Source organism: Pongo abelii, chromosome 2, assembly GCF_028885655.2.
Source record: "Pongo abelii isolate AG06213 chromosome 2, NHGRI_mPonAbe1-v2.0_pri, whole genome shotgun sequence".
NCBI lineage: Eukaryota > Metazoa > Chordata > Mammalia > Primates > Hominidae > Pongo > Pongo abelii.
Window position 1 is genome coordinate 71,265,775 of NC_085928.1, and position 19,555 is coordinate 71,285,329.

At 39.1% G+C, this 19,555-nt stretch overlaps 1 protein-coding gene and 1 long non-coding RNA gene across 5 annotated transcripts in view; one reads left to right on the top strand and one right to left on the bottom strand.

The window, feature by feature from the left end:
- The window catches only part of GRM7 (glutamate metabotropic receptor 7), an 884,465-nt gene that overhangs the window by 217,131 nt on the left and 647,779 nt on the right, over positions 1 to 19,555 (bottom strand).
- LOC129058536 (uncharacterized) lies at positions 1,818 to 4,459 on the top strand. Its single transcript, XR_008523701.2, has 3 exons — positions 1,818 to 2,111; positions 2,994 to 3,110; positions 3,259 to 4,459. It is a non-coding gene; the product is annotated as an uncharacterized LOC129058536 (long non-coding RNA).

Consider the following 19,555-nt stretch of genomic DNA (forward strand, 5'->3'; position numbering starts at 1 on the left):
CTGATCTTTTTGTTGAAAGACACAATGTGAGACAACTGATGATAGTACCTTATCATGGAGTCATGGGAGAATATAAGAATGTGCTAAGTTGGAGAAAAAAGAAAAGAAACATGAATGTCTTTGTTAGCTCCGGCTGCTGTAATAAAATTCCATAGACTAAATACAACAGAAATTGCTTGAACAACAGAAATTTCTTTTTCCTAGTTCTGAAGGCTGAGAAGTCTAAGATCAAGGTGCTGGCCAATTCATACAAGAGTCTTCTTTCTGTCTTGAGGACAGCTGCCCTCTTGCTGCATCTTTACATGCAAAGGGAAAGAGAGAAAGAAAGGGAGAGAGCAGAAGAGAGAGCACTAGCTCTCTCTTGTTTCCTTGAAGAGTACTAATCCCCTCATAAGGGGCACAGCTTTATTACCTCATCAAACCCTAAGTACCTCCCACAGACCTCGTCTCAAAAATAGCATACATTGGGGGTTAGGGCTTTGACGTACAAATTTCAGAGACACAACTCAGTTCATAGCCATGGATTTCACAGGCCATTCTGCCACCTACCAGCCTGTGATCTTGACATGTTACTTAATCCTTTCAGTCTTCTACAAATCTGGAGAAATGAACTTGAGACAAAGTGAAAGTGTTGGGGAAGTCTTGGGATTTAGACACAGATGTAACTACATCATAAATGTATGGAAAAGAATTTTCTGGCTGCCAAATATATGTGTGGATGTGGGGAGAATGTCAGGGGGTGGAGGTATAAACTGACCTCTGGAGGTGCAGAGGAGGGCAAGTGTCATAGCTCTACAAGGCAGTAGCAATGGGTGTGTAAATGGAAATGTAAGCATAGATAAGATGGTACATATGGAAGTACAAAGGAACATCTCAAGTTCCTGGGAGAATTGTTGAAGCAGAAAAAGAAGAGCAGGAACCTTTGACTGCTGTTCATTGCCTGTTTTTAGTTTGTTCAAACTGTAGTCTTCCTCCTCCCACCTCGAGTTGATTGCATTTGTACTTAGAGAAAAGATGTTATAGAATGATACAAGATTCAAATTACCAGATTTAGAAAGGCAAGGTCCAGTCATATTACAATGATTTTGATCAGAAAGAGCCAGCCTATTCCACCATTTTCCCTTCATTTCCAGGTTAGACAAAGATTTCAGAGGCTACGGTCTAACACAAACCTGAATAGGCCTATAAGCCTCCAAAATGAGCTGGGAGAAAGGGCAGCTGGAACCCTGTATGAGTCACTTTCCAGGGTAAAGCCCAATGGAGAGTGAGATTCTGAGTTCCACACTCCAACACAGAGAAGGAAAAACAGAATAGAACTGTCCATGTGGCATGCATGTGGAGGCAAGTGGGGCTCAAGGAACTTCATCTACCTCCCTTCCATCCATTCAGAATTGGGGAGCCATAAATGATTTTGCATGCGGAAAAGTGGTGAAAGACCTTGTCCCCACTGAGTTTCTGTATGTCTCCTTGGGAAGGCTACTTGGCGTTCTTTTTTTTATCTAAAGAACATAGCAGTATCTGAGAGGCAAACCTGAGAATATCCCTTGGTGAGGTTCATCAGACATGAACTCATGTCTAGAAAGAGGTATTGTACATCTCCAGTATTTCATGTGGAGGGATAATGATTGTCTTAGTCCATTAGAGCTACCATCACACAATACTATTAACTGAGTGGTAATGTAGTTCTCATAGTTCCAAAGATTGGGAAGTCCAAAATCAAGTTGCTGGCAGATTCAGTGTCTGGTGAGAGTCTGCTTTCTGATTCTTAGATGTTGCCTTCTCATTGTGACCTCACATGGTGGAAGGGGCAAGGGATCTTCCTTGAATCTCTTTTCTGAGGGCACTAATCACATTCACAAGGGCTTGCCTTTAGACCTAATCATCTTGCCAAAGGCCACACCTTCTACTACCGTCACCTTGGGGATCAGGATTTCAACATGTGAATTTTAAGGGGATACAAACATTTAGACCATAGCAATGACGAAGAACTGTGGCTTTACCTGGCCATGCACCAAGGGTAGGGGAACATCTAAGGCACTGGGAACCTGGGAAAAGATGGGAAGCCAGGAGAGTGGCCTGCTCAACATCAGGTTCTACCACCCAGTGAAATAGTAAGCTCAAACTATAAATATACATTAATTCATTCAAAAATTATTATTTGCACACCTGAGTTTTTGGTCTGATACTCTATGTACTGCAGCTGAACAATTATTATCAGTTTGACCCATTAGGAACAACAAAACCTGGATCATAACCCACCTACAGCTCAGAATTTGAGTTGTGGGTTGGGGAAGGTATAGTAGGCATCAAAGGAAAATGGAAAGAATCTGGGATGTGTTAGAAGAGAAAATCCTCAAGTTTTAAATGTATTGCAGGGTGTGCAGAAAGGATGTGAAAATTAGAGTTGCTTTCACAATGAAGTGTCATACTATGTATGAAATGACAGAAGCATTTCTGATGCCCCACTCAGGAAAATACACAAGTTGGATGATTTCCCTCAGGGAAATGGGATCTATTTTAAATGGGAATCTGAATGCTACAATTACAGCTCAGTTGTCTGTGTAACAACATTATGAGTCTTAAACAAGGGCACGATATGAATCAGGCTCCAGGAAACCTGTCTTCTACACCCTGATCCACCTTACAAAATAAAAGGCAAATAACTAGTAGAATGTGAACTTGTATTAGAGTCAGTTCTGAGTTTTAGGTATTTTATCATGATGAACAAGATTAAAAGTCCCATGGTGGTGTTTTTTTAATTTTTTTTTTCAGGTCTAGAGAGTCATTTGAATTTAGAACATAAAGAAGCCTGAATATAGGAGAACTAAATGATGCAAGACATACCAGAAGTTAGGAGAATTAATAAGGGCAAGATGGGACTTTTATATGCCTAAGCTGGATACATACCTGGCTGACCACAAAAGTGGCTCTTAAACCTATTAATTCAATAAGAACTTGCCTGCCTCCTCCTTATCTTCCTGCCTTTCCTTTAGGACTCCAGCAACCATGGATAATGAGATTACCAAGCTCTTCTGGGAAGACAATGTGTTCCAATGATGGCCCATTCCACATGCTTTCTTTATATGAGTGACACTCCTCTTTAACCACAAGTGAGATCTATGTACCTCTCCTTTGATGTGGGTGGGGGATAAAGATTATTTCACCCAACAGACTATGGTAGTAATGATGCTATATTGTTTTCCAAGGCTGAATCCTTGGACTATATCTTTCACCTGTCTCTCTTGATTGCATTCTTAGGATGTGTGCCCTGAGCAACAGCAACCATGCTGTGAAGAAGCACAAACCAGCCTAGACAGATAGATGACATACACAGGCTCATATGGAGTGGAACTGAGGTCCCCAGCCAGCAGCCAGCCTCAACCACCAGCCCAGTGAGTGAATGAAGCTTCAAATAATTCTACCGCTCAGCCTTTGATCCACTTCAGCTGTTGCAATGTAGCGCTAAGACAAGTATCCCCACTAAATCCTGCCCAAATTACAGATTAATGAGCCAAACAAATTTATCTTGTTGGAAGTTACTAAGCATCAGAACAATTTTTTTTTTTATATACTAAAGGTAACTGTTACTGAGAAACAGGTTTCAGGTGCCTGACATTACTCACACAAAATGATATAAATCATTTTGAGATCATCAAAAAGTGACTGTAATTTTGCTTCATTGTTAACTTGGAATTATCTATGACCTCTTTAACTCCATGCCTTCTGCCCCAGTAAATTGCAAATAAATGAATGGTATTATCTGAATTGAATATTAAGGTTAACTGAGAAGTCCCATGTAACAGCAAAAGTTCTAGACACAACCTATGTCCCAGATCAACAGACAGATTTCCAGCAGGAATGAAAATATAATGGCAAATATGTTTGGTAATTTTTTTAGACAGGGTCTCTCTTTGTCAACCAGCCTGGAGTGCAGTGGTGCTATCTCAGCTCACTGCAGCCTCTACCTCCTGAGTTTAAGTGATTCTCCTGCCTCAGCCTCCCAAATAGCTGGGATTACAGGCATGCACTACCACACCTGGCTAGCTAAGTATGTTTTATAGTGAAAGTAAAAGCTGTTAAGTTCTACCAAGAAATGGCTTACTTAAGCAAAAAGAGCAGTAAATGTATAGTGAAAAAAACTGGGTTGATATTTTCACACTGTCGTTTTCTAGCTGAGCAAGTCACTTAATTTATCCAGGCCTCAGTTTCCTCAAATTCAAAATTGAGGGGAGAATAATGCCTCATTGTCACAGTTCTTGTGAAGATTTAATTCAATGGATTAACAGACAGAAAAGTGCTCTAGATTGTTACACAAAAGAAAATAATGAATGAGAATTTTTTTAAATGTTATTTTTAAAAATGACCAGCTAAATCTTAAATGTTAAAACAGCCAGCTAAATCTTAACATTAATCAGAGGTCTAGTTTTCACTTAGGAAGATTGAGGACTTATTTCATTAACCTATATTTAGAGGTATTAAATGAAATTTATTTTCCATTTACTGCTAACCTTCTTACTAATTTCTATTTGGGCAGCTATGGTTTTAAATTTGTCTGGCTTCTTAGAGTTTGATCACCTGATGCTTGGCTGTTAGCCAAAATATAAGCTACAGGGAACAAGAGCTGGCAGCTCTGGTATTATATTTTTGATGTTTGAAAAACCCAGCCAGTTTAGAGGGTTTTTTAAAAAAGCATTTTAATATCAGTGAATTAACAGCTTAATGTCAGGAGCAAGGTAAAATCAGAGAGAAAAACCTTGATATGAAACCTTTTCCTAGGAAGAAAGATCACAGTAACGGAAACCTTTTTATACTCTTGTTTAAAACCTATCACACCTGAATTAAATAAGGTGTCATGGCAGACAGAATGAGAAAGTTTAGTCTGTGATGCTTTCTAATGCACTTTACATAAGAACCTTCAAATGGCATTAACTTGCAGCTGCCTTCACCCTGGGCTTAATTTTGCAGAACTTCCATTGTCATAGTTACAATTCCCTGACCCCTTGGAAATACTGCAAGGCCTTCCTAGTTGAAGACATTGAAGCCTCTTGCTGAAAAAGGAATCACACCACAGCTGTGCTCTCTTGGGGCTTGTGCTCTTTTGGGAACTAAAGCCCCACAGTTCTTACAAGGGAGATCCAGGAGCCATGCCTATGAGCTTTGACTGTCTGAGAAATCAATTATCCTCACCGTAGTGGATAGAAGCAGGAGTGGGATCTCAGCTGACTGCAGCCACCCCAACCAAGTCCTCTTTTATGACAAAATGAGTGAAACATCACACATCGACATTTTAGAGGCTACATCTGGCTTTCACCAATTAGATGTAAAGGTCCTGAGCCGCTGTAAATATGCACTTTGGGCAGCAGTTCAAATCCCAGCTCTGTCACATGTCAGTTGGACGAGCTTGGGAAAACTACTTAAGTTAAAATCTGGTGATAAAAGAAGTTCAGATGTATTGAATCATTATGAAGATGAACTAGGATAATCCCTAGACAGTGTTAATACCTGGCCCGTATAAGCCCTAAAAGGCAATCAGCAGCTAGTATCAAAAAAATAATAACTAGCCAGACATGGTGGCGCATGCCTGTAATCCCAGCACTTTGGGAGGCCAAGACAGGTGATTGCTTGAGGTCAGGAGTTCAAGACCAACCTGGCCAACATGGTGAAACCTTGTCTCTACAAAAAAATTGAAAAATTAGCTAGGTATGGTGGCAGGTGCCTGTAATCCCAGCTACTCGAGAGGCAGAGGCATGGGAATCGCTTGAACCCGGGAGGTGGAGGTTGCAGTGAGCCGAGATCATGCAACTGCACTCCTGAGCAAGACTCTGTCTCAAATAATAATAATAATAACAATAATAATAGTAACCACTGTTATTACAATAATATAACACATTTGTTTATTCATACAAACATTTTCTGTGTGACAAATGTTTATTAAATGCTAATTATGTATAAAGCGAGGACAAAGCAATTTCTAAGAAATTAATACAAAATAAATGACCAAAACTTCTCTGCATCTACCTCAATTTTACCAGGAGAAAAGGAAACAGGACATTTGGGGTCTCAGTGTGATTTGTGTAGCCTTGACTTGTCCACTTTCTCCTGTTTGTTACCTCATGAACATGATTCCAAGAGAGATGCAGAGTGTGAAGGAAAGCATGCCATAGCCCTGCTTGTGAAAAGAATATTTGAAAGATCAAGTGTGCTGAGGGGAGGCTGGCAGCAGACAGACTGACTGTCCAGTGGGCAGATGGGGTCTACAGGAAGGTGCATCTCAGGAACCTAGAATTGTGGTACATTTATAAAAATACCACCAGTTAGATTCCTATAATAATTCACAAAGCCTTGCCAATGCAAAGAGCAAAGCTCTAACAGGACGTGATTAAACTTAAATAAAAAAATACTAAAATGCTTGGTCATCAACAGAAGCAAAGAGTCAGGTTGCAGAGGCAAATGTTGGCAATACCCTTCAAAGAACTAGCCAGTGTGCCTCACTGGTCCCTGTCCCTATTTGGAAAGAAACAGCAGGCTCTGATAGCTTGATGCCATTCAATGCTCCAGCTCATGCCTCTAGTCCTCACTGAATACTCACCAAGGATCTTTAGTGATCTGGCTTCCCCTGCACTTAAGAATCTAAAGTGCTGGTTATACCAATTTGAATGGAAGTACCCCTGACGTTCCTTTCTCTTTAAGAATTAATGAACTAACCATGTCTTTTTTTTTTTTTTTTTTGAAATGGAGTCTCACTCTGCCGCCCAGGCTGGAGTGCAGTGGCACGATCTCGGCTCACTGCAAGCTCCGCCTCCCGGGTTCACGCCATTCTCCTGCCTCAGCCCCCGGAGTAGCTGGGACTACAGGTGCACACCACCACACCTGGCTAATTTTTTGTATTTTTAGTAGAGACAGGGTTTCACCGTGTTAGTCAGGATGGTCTTGATCTCCTGACCTTATGATCTGCCCGCCTTGGCTTCCCGAAGTGCTGGGATTACAGGCGTAAGCCACTGTGCCCGGCCCTTTTTTTTTTTCTTTTCTTTTTTTTTTTTTTGAGATATGGTGTCAACTCTGTTGCCCAGGCTGGAGTGCAGTGGTGTGATCACGCTCACTGCAGGCTCTATCTTCCAGCCTCAAGATCCTCCCACCTCAGCATCCCAAGTAGTTGAGACCACAGGCATGTACCACTATGTCAAGTTAATTTTTTTATTTGTTACTATTTTTATTCATTTATTTTTTGTAGAGACAAGGTCTCCCTATGTTTCCCAGGCTAGTCTTGAACAACTGGATTCAAAGGATTCTCCTGTCTCTGTCTCCCAAAGTGCTGGGATTACAGGTGTCGGCCATCATGCTTGGCCTTACCATTTCATTTTTATATCAGCCTCATGCAAAAGTCATTGTCCCCTAGTTTACACAGCAAGAGGCATTTGGCCCTAGTTCAGTAAAATCTGTGACACAAGCTAGCCTGAGATTTTGGCATTTTAAAGTCTGAGAATCTAACCTTAGTTGTGGCTCATGGATTACTTGTGAGTCCTCAAGGTGACAGGTACCTTCCTTTGCTATACCCTAATAGCACTATGCGATTTCCCCTTCATAAGGCTGGGGAACTGTCAAAAGGGTAACCATCATAGCTAGGTTAGTTTCCTTTTTGATATTGGCTTGGTAAAACACTGACAATTTGATTTCTTAGTTTGATTTTACAACTTAATGGCTTAAAATTATAGGCCAAGAACCAGGACAGTGCTCCTCAATGGGGCGATTTCTGCCCTTGAGGGAACATGGACAATGTCTGGTGACATTTTTGATTGTCAGATCGGGGCGGTGCTACTCGTATTTAATAGAGAGAAGCCAGGGATGCTGCTAAAACTAAACCTGCTACAATGCATGGGGCACCTGTCTCCCTTCCTCCCTCAAACACAAAAATTATCAGGCTCAAAATGTCAGTAGTCCTGAAGTTAAGAAACTGAGTTAAGAGAAAATATTTGATGTCTTTTTTTTTTTTTGTCCTTCTACATTTAACACTGCACCTGTGTTTTAAAGGAACAGGAAACTGGCATCTCTTGAGCATTTCACATGTGTAACAGGGGCTCCCAAGTGTATTCCTAATTCTCACAACACTCTTTGAGGTGTTTATCAATATCTCCATTTTACACATGGAAAAACCTAGGATCACAAAGGTTGAATGGCTTGCCTAAGGTCACACAGAACCAAAAGTCAAATCCAGTTCTGTTTGAAGCACTAGATATCTTTTGTGACTCAACAGTCATAACTCGAATTCAGAAAAAAAAAATCTAGCTAACTCCCAAACAGTATTAGGTTTTAGAGAAATTAAAATCTGAGCAAAGTTTCAGCGAAGCGGACTCTGGAGAATAAAATCCTGTGCCTGCGCTTTATGGAAAGTATTCTACTGAGCTCCACAGTGGGTGAAGGGTCATGCTTTGTGCCTTTAATGATAGTAGACACTTAGATCAAGGTCAGTCTCACAGTGGATTTATATTGCACCATGCAATGATTTATGTTAATTATTCAATTCTGCAAATGAAATAGCCCCATAGTTTTTACAAGGCAGGTCCAAGGAGCCATGCCCATGAGCTTCAAGAGACTGTCTGAGAAATCAGTTATCCTCACTGTGGTGGATAGAAACAGGAGTGGGACTGCAGCCACCCCAAGCAAGTTGTCTTTCATGACAAAATGAGTGAAACATTCCACATGGGCATTTTAGAGCCTACATCTGGGTTTTACCAATTAATACATCCAGAGATGACCATTTTCCTTTGACCAAACTTCTGAAAATATAGCTTGTATCGGAATACTCTGGTAAGCTTACTGAAGATATAGGTATTTTGAGATTCTATCCCAGAGATTCTTGTCAGGAATTTGCAATATTAATAAGCATTTCATATACTTTTGTTGCAATGGGTCTTAAGCCAATCTATGCTGAAAGTTACCTACAGTGAGCATCTATCTCCAACTTTTTCTTTTGTTCCTCTCTAGGATTTCTCAATAGGAGAATTACAGATTTTTGTATAGGATGTGTTTCAATTATTTCTTAAAAGAGACAAAAAGGATATAAAAATCATATCAGCAGTCAATGTCTGAGTTCAAACTACACACCAGGGTTTTTTCTGGAAGGTTCATTCTCATTGACTCAATACTCACCACAGAACTATAAATCGGATGCCATCATGGCCCCCAGCTTACAGCTAAGGAAATAGATTAAGTCACTCAAGGCACACACAGTTAGTAGTGAAGTGACGGGTTTAGCTCTGCTGAAGTGAAATATTGCCTTTGAGGAATTTTTATACTAGTTGAAAGATAAGGCAAATATGCAAATAGCTATAGATAGGAAAGATGAAGTGCAATAAAAGAAATACTTCCTTTGCACTGGAAGTTCAAAGAAACAAAAGAGAAAACATAGTGAAGTGATCAGGTAAGAGGTGGTTTTGGGTTGTCTTTGCTGATGTTCTTCTCTCTTTAATTTTTTAAAAATTTTTAATTATTATGGGTATATCAAAGTTATGTACATTTACAGGAAACATTATGTTTTGATAAGTGCACACAATGTGTAATGATCAAATTAGGGTAGTTAGAATACCCACCACCTCAAGCATTTATTATTTATTTGCATTAAGAATATCACAAGTCCACTCTTTTAGTTTTTTTGAAATATACAATGAATTATTGTTAACTGTTGTCATCCTATTGTGCTACCAAACACTAGATCTTATTCCTTCTGTGTAACCATATTTTTGTACTCATTAGCCATCCCCTCTTCTTCAATGTGGAGAAGGCAGGAATACCAACTAAGTGAGTTTAGCATAATAGATACAAAAGAAAAACACAGAAAAAAAAAACCGATTTTATCTTGGTAACACTGTTAAAGTGCTGTAACGAATACGTATTCCTTTTTCTAAGTTTCTAAATAATGAGGACATTAATCGAGGTTCCCCTCTTCTTTGCCGATGATTTTAATCCATGCAGTAAGAACTATTTTGATGGTCCACTCCTCCTATGAAAACACCAGGAGAAAGGTGAGAGGTGGAAATTGACGACACTACTAACTGCATAGTCCTAGAGGGAAACATTTTTCAGCCTATAATTATAGGGAATCTGTATTCTCTGCAAAAACTTTCTTAGGCTGAATTCTCCAATGTCTGTCCTGCAATACTCCTAAGAATTGAAAGCAATTCCCTACTCCCTGGGCTCATTTATTTTCTCCAGGTACTGCCTGGCAGCCATCTGTAACTGTAAACAATAGTTCCATTTGGGACAATTAAAATTGATTTTCTATTATGCTAAACACTTAATTGGTATTCCTGCCTTCTCCACGTTGATTAATTTTTAAAACATGGCATTGGGTGTCTGGGCAGGGGAAAGACACCATCAGAGTCCAGACTGGTCACCTCCTTGTCTCCCCTCCTCGTCCCTTCTCCACTCCCCCAAAAACATCTGTCTTCTCCTTCTCAAAGCACCAGCTGCTAGATCCTTTCCCAAGTGTCCTCCAGGTTGGATAAAAATGCTTTCCCCAGCATTAACTAAGGGCTTTTTGAGATAAAATGACTTTATTTCATAGCTGGACATGAAGAAAGGATACCCACAAACACTTTTGCACCAATCTCTCAAATTCCCAAAAGTCTCTCTAATGCTCAAAAAAAAAAAAAAATCAAAAACAAAAACATAAACAAGATCCCTACATATCCATTTTCTTCCAAAAAGATTTTTAAAGTACTTCTCTTTCTCTGGAACTCAAAAATGGAGAAAAAATATTTTACCATTGCACACACACACACAGAGGCTCATTCTCTTTACCCCCTGTGTTTGGGCTCTCCAGAAACTGCATTTCATGCAGGGAAACTTTGACTCTCACACTAGAAGGTAATTTACCAATCTCTTATCTATCTATTACACTTCACTTAAAAGATAATAGCTGAAATTTCATCTTTTTTCAAGCTTGGAAATTACCTATATCTCCTCATTCTGCTTAGCATGAGCCTCCTACAGAAGCAAAAGTAAAACAGGCTTGCCACTGAAACTGTTGCTCGTAGACTTTCTCATGGTCACTGAATAGTCATTTCATTTCATTTTTTTTTTTTTTAATTTCCAGAGACAGGGGCTCTGTCACTCAGGCTGGAGTGCAGCGGTGCAATCATATCTCACTGTAGTCTCCAATTCCTTCCTGGGTTCAAGTGATCCTCCCACCTCAGACTTCCAAGTAGCTGGGACTTCAGGAGTGTGCCACCATGACTGGCTAATATTTTTTATTATTTTTGTGGAGACAGTGTCTCACTATGTGACCCAGGCTTCTCTCAGACTCCTGGCCTCAAACAATTCTCCCACCTCAGCCTCCCAAAGTGCTGAGATTACAGGCATGAGCCACTGTTCCCAGCCCTGAATGGTCATTTTTAATTTTAAGCAATAGCTCCTGAGGAAAAAGACTGGACATACGCTGCTGATATGATACCAAGACATCCTGTTCTTCATGTTCTTACACCTATTTAGACAAGCACTAATGCCTTTGTAGTCTCATTGAGAAATCTCCAGGATAGCTTTATTAAAAGGTAGTTTACCATAGTTTTGAAACTAGATTGAGAAAATCAAAATAAATCCTTAAAAAAATCCCTGGGGCTCCCAGGTGTTCAGTCACTTTGGCATGAGATGGTGCACGTCTGGGTATGATCATTTTGGACAAAATGCAGCTGAAGAGATGAGAGGTAACATTCTGATGAATGCAAACACAGTCTGTAATGAGGGGTCCACTCAGTCTTAATGGCAAGCAGTCACAATGTCTGTGGTGCAGTCACAATGTCTGTGGTGCACTCACCACTGTGCAGCAGCCTCTGTATGTGACCAGGTAGCAAATGGCTTCTGTTTATCTTTGAAGGGAGAAGGGAATAGGCTCAGGTGTGATTTTAACTTGGCATCACTGTTGAAGTACTGTAATGAATAATTGTCCCTTTTTCTAAGTTTGTAGATAATGGGGACATTAATCAAGGTTCCTTCCACACAACCCCTATAGTCAAGGGCCAGGCATGTAAACTAAGTCAAGCTCCTTAGGCTCACTTTTTCTGGAATTTGGAAACTGAGTTGAATGAAATTAGGATGTGGGTAATCAGAGTCACTCTGCTGGTGACACCCTAAGTAATTGTCTCTTCCTTTCTGCTACCTAGAGTCTGAGTCTTATCTTGCTTTCTTAATTCCCTAAGGAATTCTGACCACCCTAAGGTCTTGTTGCCCAGTTGGATTCCATGTGCTAACTTAGGGATTGGCAAAGTTCTGAAAAGGACCTGGGAGTAAATATTTTAGACTTTTCTGATGTGCGTTCTCAGTCACAGCTATTTCACTCTGCCACTGCAGCACAAACATAGCCATAGAAAATATGTAAACAAATGGGTATGGCTGTGTTCCAATAAACCTTATTTATGGACACTGGAATTTGAATTTCATATAATCTTTATGTCATGACATATTATTCTTGTTTTGATTTTTTCAACTATTTGTAAGTGTAAAAACTATTCTTAGCATGTGGGCTGCACAATGATAGACAGCAGGACAGATCTGATCTGACCTCAGAGCTATATCCTCAAGCTGACCCATCTCCTTCCAATAACTTCTTTTATTTTACCTAATCTTACCCAAGCCAATTTTTGTTGCCTGCCACCGAAGATTGACTATAATATGTCTTGAATTTGTTTGTATCTAAAGGAGATTGGCTACAAGGTTCCCCAACACTATTCATTCCTTATTTGTTCATTCATGCATTCAATCTGTGTTGAGCACCTTTTATACTCAGGGGACTGTAATAGGCACTGAGAATACAGCTATAATTTAGCCTAATACAGTCCTGCCTTCCTGAGGGAGCTTTCTCCGTAACAGGCACAGATAATCCTGATGAGAGACAAAGGAGGGTATTTAAAGAATCATCTGTGGCTATACAGAATGTTCTCTGGGGAGCTTGAATGTTCAAAAGACATGTTCTACAGAAAAAGAAAAAGTGACAAAGTCCAAGATGGTAATAATAGGGTGACCACAAACATGTAAAAGAGGACCAGAGAAGTTTGGCTCTGAAATAAGCTGAAACTTACTGGGGGAAAGGTAGGGACTATCAAAGTGGGGGTTTAAAGCTCTAGTTTGTAGAGAAGGAAGAGGAATAAGCTATTAAAATCTAAAAACCAGTGATGTACACATGATGCACTTGGTTTAAGGCAATTTTTGTTGCTTAAAAATAGAAACAAATAAATATTACAGATGACACTGGCTTATGTTCCAAGTTTTCCAGGTTTAGCTCTCTTTTTCCAAGATGACAGGTAATTAAAAAGGCAAAATCAGAGTTCTTACTTTTCAAGTCCTCACTGGTGATTCTATATCCTTCCTCTCCTCTGTTATTTTTTCAATCCCCTGATACTTAGATTTTGGAGGTCTGTCCTAATATTTAAAAAAAAAAAAAAATCCCCAGCTGAAAAGATAAGCTTTGGCCCCGCTTGTCATGTACTCAGAGAAAATGAGTTGTGGCTGCCTTCTCTACCATGCCTTTCTAAAGTGCTACTAAAGAAAAAATGTTAATAGGTTGACCCTAAGACTGTCTTTTCTAGGCTTGACTCACTTGGGTGAATGCACCTCTTCCTAGAGGAATTATAGTGAAAGTCCATTATGAAGTGGCTCATCAGATTGGATCTTACTTAGTTCCTCTTTATCTTCAGGGGATACATATATCTGCAGAGGATATATACACACATACAATACATCTTATTAGTTCCTCCTTATCTGCAGAGGATACATTCCAAGACCCCAGTAGACGCCAGATAGGACCCATCCTATGTAGCCCCGTTAGATTCCATGTTAGGGATTGGCAAATGTCTACTATGTTTTTTCAAACTGTATGTGAATACCTAAGATGAAGTTTAATTTATAAATTAGGTACAGAGATTAATAACAACTAATCATAAAATAGAACAATTATAACAAAATACTGTAACAAAAGTTACATAAATGTGGTCTCTCTTTTGTTCTCTCTCTCTCTCAAAATACCTTATTCGACTGTACTCACCCTCTTCTCCCTGTGATTTGTTGATATGATAACTGAGATAGTGACTAAGTGATGAATGGGTGGGTAGCACACCCGGTGTGGTACATTGGACAAAGGAATGATTCACATCCTGGGTGGGATGAAGCAGTACAGCCCAAGATTTTGCCATAATATTCAGAATGTGTGCAACTTAAAACTTACTGTTTCTGAAATTTTCCATGGGTCACTGAAACTTTGAAAAGTGAAACCACAGGTAAGGAGAAACAACTGTCATATGGAGCAGAGAGTTCCAAACTTCTGCCTCTTCTAGTCTTCGCTTGCCAATGCAGATGGACTTAGGAATGCCTATTTCATCAAATGAAGATGGTGCTGGACTCATAGCAAGAACTTAAGAAATGCATGGTAAATAAAAATATCTTGAGCTGACTCTGATAGGACATTGATACCTTCCCAAAGTTTCTATGAATGCCGAACCTCTTATTTCATTTTATCTCCGTTAATTCTCTTGCAGGAAATGCCCTAAGAACCATTTCTCCAAAAACAATTTTTCAATGCCCTAAAATGAAAACAAACTAGCTAAAATGATTGCTAAAGATAACCTTGGGAATATATTCCAGACTCACCATGATATTGCTCATTAATGGAATTACACATCTGTAGGAAAATCATTCATGAGTATTTAGCAGATCATATAACCAATTAACCTCTTTTTTATTATTACATATATATTCATATGTGTGTGCATGCATATATAATTATACACTAATATTATTTACTCTATAAATATTTATTGACAAAAAATTCTTTGTGTTTTTAAATATAAGGTAAAATATCACTTGAAGTAGCATGAAGAAACTTAAATTTAAGGCACGGATTGGTGCCTTCTCTCAAAAATCTCAACTATTATTTACTACTCCATGGTTTAATCTTTATTTTCTATTTTTTCTCACATGGCTAATTATAAATCTGATTTTCACCTTTAATGGTATTTTATCACTAAACCCTAGCCCATATATTCTGGTTTTGATAGGTTCACTACAGCTATTACCCTCATCATCTCTATTCACAGAATCAACCAGCACTAAAAAATTGGCAAGTATCTGAAGAAAACTATCTAGACCAGAGCTTTCAGCACATAGACATTCAAAATGTGACTTTAGTTTTTAGTTCTCCAGGTAAAAGAAACAATATCATAGATTATCTTTTTCTGCTCTCAGAAGCCACACATTTATTCTTCGAGTAAGCACAGGGGAAGCGGAGTGATTGCCCAAAGAGAAAACTCAAGGTGTAGTTATCGGAAGAATGAAAATCAGTGTTGAACAAGCAAAAGCTAACCAGAACTTTTATATATTTTCAGACCACATTAAGGCATAAAAATATGTAAGCATTCTATCTTGTCTGAAATAAAACTGAGCTCCAAATTTTACAGTGCAAATTATTTAAAAGAGAAATAAAATACACTGAATTATAAAGATAAGCAGTATTTTTTAAAAGCACAACAACTAAAATAATCTAGTGCTTCCTCAATCATAACTACCAATTAATAATCAACTCAGGTCTATTCACTCTGTCTTGAATATCAAAAGGTAGTAGAACTATACCTGTTCTAAAATTGGACTATGCATTAAGAGAGGACTTGGCCTCGGCTTTTATCTGCTGATAGGTTAATTGGTTTTAATTAGCTTGCATACCTTATCAGAACCAAAATAGTTTCTTTAGTCTGACAAATCTTTGGAGCACAGAGAATACTTTTTTAGAAGCAACTTTTTCCATTAGTTACAAAATGCTATAGCTTCTCTCCTTCTCAGGACTCAGTTTGACTCCCATCTGTTCACGCTTCTCTATGTGGAAACAATTCTAGAAGTTTCCAAAATATATAGTTGGTATTTACTTGTCCCAGTAGCTGTGTCCTGACCGGACACTCTGCTATAAGCCCACTGCTGTGGCTCCTCTTTCCAAGTTGTCTAGACTGGATTTTTCCCTGCCTCTTTCTCAGCCTGGTTCTCTAGGCTCAAAAGAGAAAATTCCATTTAATCCCCTTTTCTGAAATTAACCAGAGTCAATTTCTGCTGTTTACAATAAAATATCCCTATCTGAAAAGCATTTATCCAACTAATGTTTTTTAAATGCCCACAATCTGTCAGGCATTTGTGATTCACTGTTGGGTAAACAATAGGTGTATGCTTGTAGAAGCTCACATGGAAGACATAATTATAAAAACGGTGATATGAAGGCTGTCTGATAAAAGATGGTAGGTGTGGAAGCCATGGTATGTTTCTTTAAATATGATACAATGGTTTCAATGTTTCCCCCAAAAGCTCATGTACCGGAAACTTAATCCCTCATCTCTCACTAATGGATTAATGTTGGCTCTGCCCTCATGAGTAGATTAGTGGATTAATGAGGGTTCTGCCCTCATTCATGTTGTCTTCACAGGAGAAGGTTTATTACCTGGGGAATAGATTTGTTGTAAAAATAAACTGTATCTGACTCTCTTGCTCCTGCCTTTTTGCCAAGAGCCTTTATGCCGTGACATGTTACAACACAATAAGAAGGCCCTTATGAGGTACAGGCGCCATGTTCTTAGACTTCTCAGCCTCCAGAACTGTGAGCTAAATAAACTTTTTTCCTTTATAAATTATCCAATCTGTAATTTCTTATAGCAAGAGAAAACAAATTAAGACAGAAAATTCTACTAAGAAGTGGGATTGTTGGTATAACAAATAACTAGTAATGTGGACATGGCTTTGGAACTGGGTAATGGGCAGAAGCTGGAAGAATTTGGAGGAGTAGGCTAGAAAAAGTCTTTATTATCATGAATGGGGCATTAAGAATGATTTGAGTGAAAGCTGGGAATAAGAGAAGACTAGGGAAGGTCTGGACCTTAGAGATTACTTAAGTAGTTATGACTAGAATGTTGATAGAAATATGGACAGAAAAGGCTATTCTGATAAGGTCTCAGATGGAAATGAGAAAGAAGGTGTTGGAAACTGGAATTAAGACCCCCTCCTCCACCTTGTTATTAGGTAACAATGAACTGTGCCTGTGCCTGAGGGTTTTATAGAAGGCAGAATTTAAGGGTGATAAATTAGGATATCTGGTCAAAGAAAATAGCTAAGCTACTAACCATGAAGGCTGCTTGATGGCTATTTTTAACCACTTACAGTAAAATATAGAGGAAAGAGTTGATTTAAAGACAGAATTTATAATGACAAGGGAAGTCGAGTGCAAAGATTTGGAAAACTAGCAGCCTGGCGATGTGGTAGAGAATGAAAGAACATGGAACCCATTGAGAAGGAAATTAGTAGGGATAAAAGAAAGCCAGAGGCTATTAATCAAGACATTGGGAGAAAAACTTGGAGGACATTTTAGAGATCTTTGAGGCTGCCTTTCCCATCACAGGCCCAGACCTCCAGGAAGGCAGAATGGTTAAGGGGATGGGCAGCTGCCAAGGGCCACCTCAGGTCTCTGCTGTCTGCATTCCAGCACATGGTGGCCTCTCCAACTGTGGCTCAAATGGCCCCAGTGCTTCAGAAGGTATAAATTGTAGAACGTATAAGTCATAGAAGGCATAAGTCACATGCCTTGGCAGTGTTCATGTGGCTCTAATTCTGCAGGCATGCAGAAAGCAAGAGCTGTGAACACATGGGTTCCTCCAGCTAGATTTCAAAGGATATCACAAAAGTCTAGGGGCCTAGACATAGACCACACAGTGGTTTGTCACAGAAGTAGAGTTACTGCAGAGAGACCACAGTCAGGCAAAGCTGAGCTAAAATTTGGGATTGGAGTCAAAGCTGCCGCTAAGAGCTCCCTCTAGGGCAATGCCCATTAAAGCCAAAAGGTAAGGGTCACCCTCAAGACTCAAGAATTGTAGAGCCACCAGTGTGTAACACCAACCTGTGATAACTGCAGGCAAGGGACTCAGTCTGTGAGAACTGCTACATAGGCGGAGCCCTCCAAAGTCATAGGGGTGGGGCTGCCAGAAGCTTTGTGGAGGAGGGTGTCCAAATCCCCACTGTGTCCTGGAGGCAATACAGAGTGAAAAATCATTCTGAAGCTTCATTGGATAATATTGTTTCTCCTGTTAGATTTTTGACTTACTTGGAACAAGTTATACCTTTTTTTCTTGCTTCCTTTCCCTCTTCTGGAATGTGAATGTTTATCTTGTGTCTGTCCCACCATTGTATTTTGAAAGTCGATGACTTGTTTTGATTTCACAGGTTCACAGCTGGAGGAAATTTGCCATGGGATGAATCACACCTTGAGTCACTCATATCTGATTTAAATGAGACTCTGGACTTTGGACTTTGAGTTGATACTGGAATGGTTAAGACTGTGGGGCTATTAGGATGGAATTAATGTATTTTGCATGTAAGAAGGACATTAATTTTGGGGGCCAGAGACAGAATGCTATGGCTAAAATGTGTATTCCAAAGTTTATTTGTTGAAAATTGAATCCCTCTAGCCTCATGAATGAATTAATAAATTAATGAATTAATGAGGCTCTGCCCTCATGAATGGATTAATGTTGCTATCATGGGATTGAATTCATTATTGTGGGAGTGCCTTTATTATAAAAAACAACCTCTTTCTGGTTCTTTTGCTCTTGCTTTTTCTTATCATGTGATGCTCTCTGCCATGTTATGGCAAGCAAGAAGGCCCTTACAAGATGCAGACACCATGCTATTGAACTCTCCAGTCTCCAGTACTGTGAGTTAAATAAACTTCTTTTCTTTATAAACTACTCAGTCTGTGGTATTCTTTTATAGTAAGAGAAAGTAAACTAAGATATATGTTGATAGAGGAATTACTCTAAGATGGGGGAGTGTAATCTTAGAGCTCAGATCTATCTAAAGAGAAGGAGGCAGCTGATTGGAGAACTGAGGCATGAATATGCTATCCAGAGGGAAGAAGAAGTACAAAGAAGCGGGAAAAAGCTTGGCAATTTCAAGAAAAGTGGTTCAGCCATCTGACCTATTAATGTGCCCCGGTCTCTCCTTATTCTCATTCTTCTCAGTCACTTGTGATAATAAAATCCTTATGAGGTAATCCTACTCCAAAAATGATATTATCTTTCTCTAAAAGTATTATACCGCAAAATTTTTTATTGAGTCTCAACTTTTTTTCATACATTTGAGGCCTGTTACCCAAGATAATTTTAAATCTTTTCAGAGTTGCAAACATGTCAGATATTTTGTTTACATTCTCATATATTAGATACATGGGTAGGTATCCTATAAAAGTGCATCTGTTGATATTCCCAGTGTCCATCCACGGAGAACAGATTATTGTTAGTTTGGTAGCATGTGAGGAAATAACGCTATAACAGTGTTGCAGCATTTTGCCCTATAAGTTGCCTTGTCTCTGCATTCATTAATTAAAGCAATTAAGATGAAGAATCTTTATATATCTCGTCTGGCCTGAAAAAGCTGACAGTTCAATTGGAGTCATTGGCTAAGTGCCTAAAGTTACAAGCTTTTATAATTAGCAATTGACTTCGGAGGATTTAACAAACAATGACAAACATGCCAACATTTCCAATCC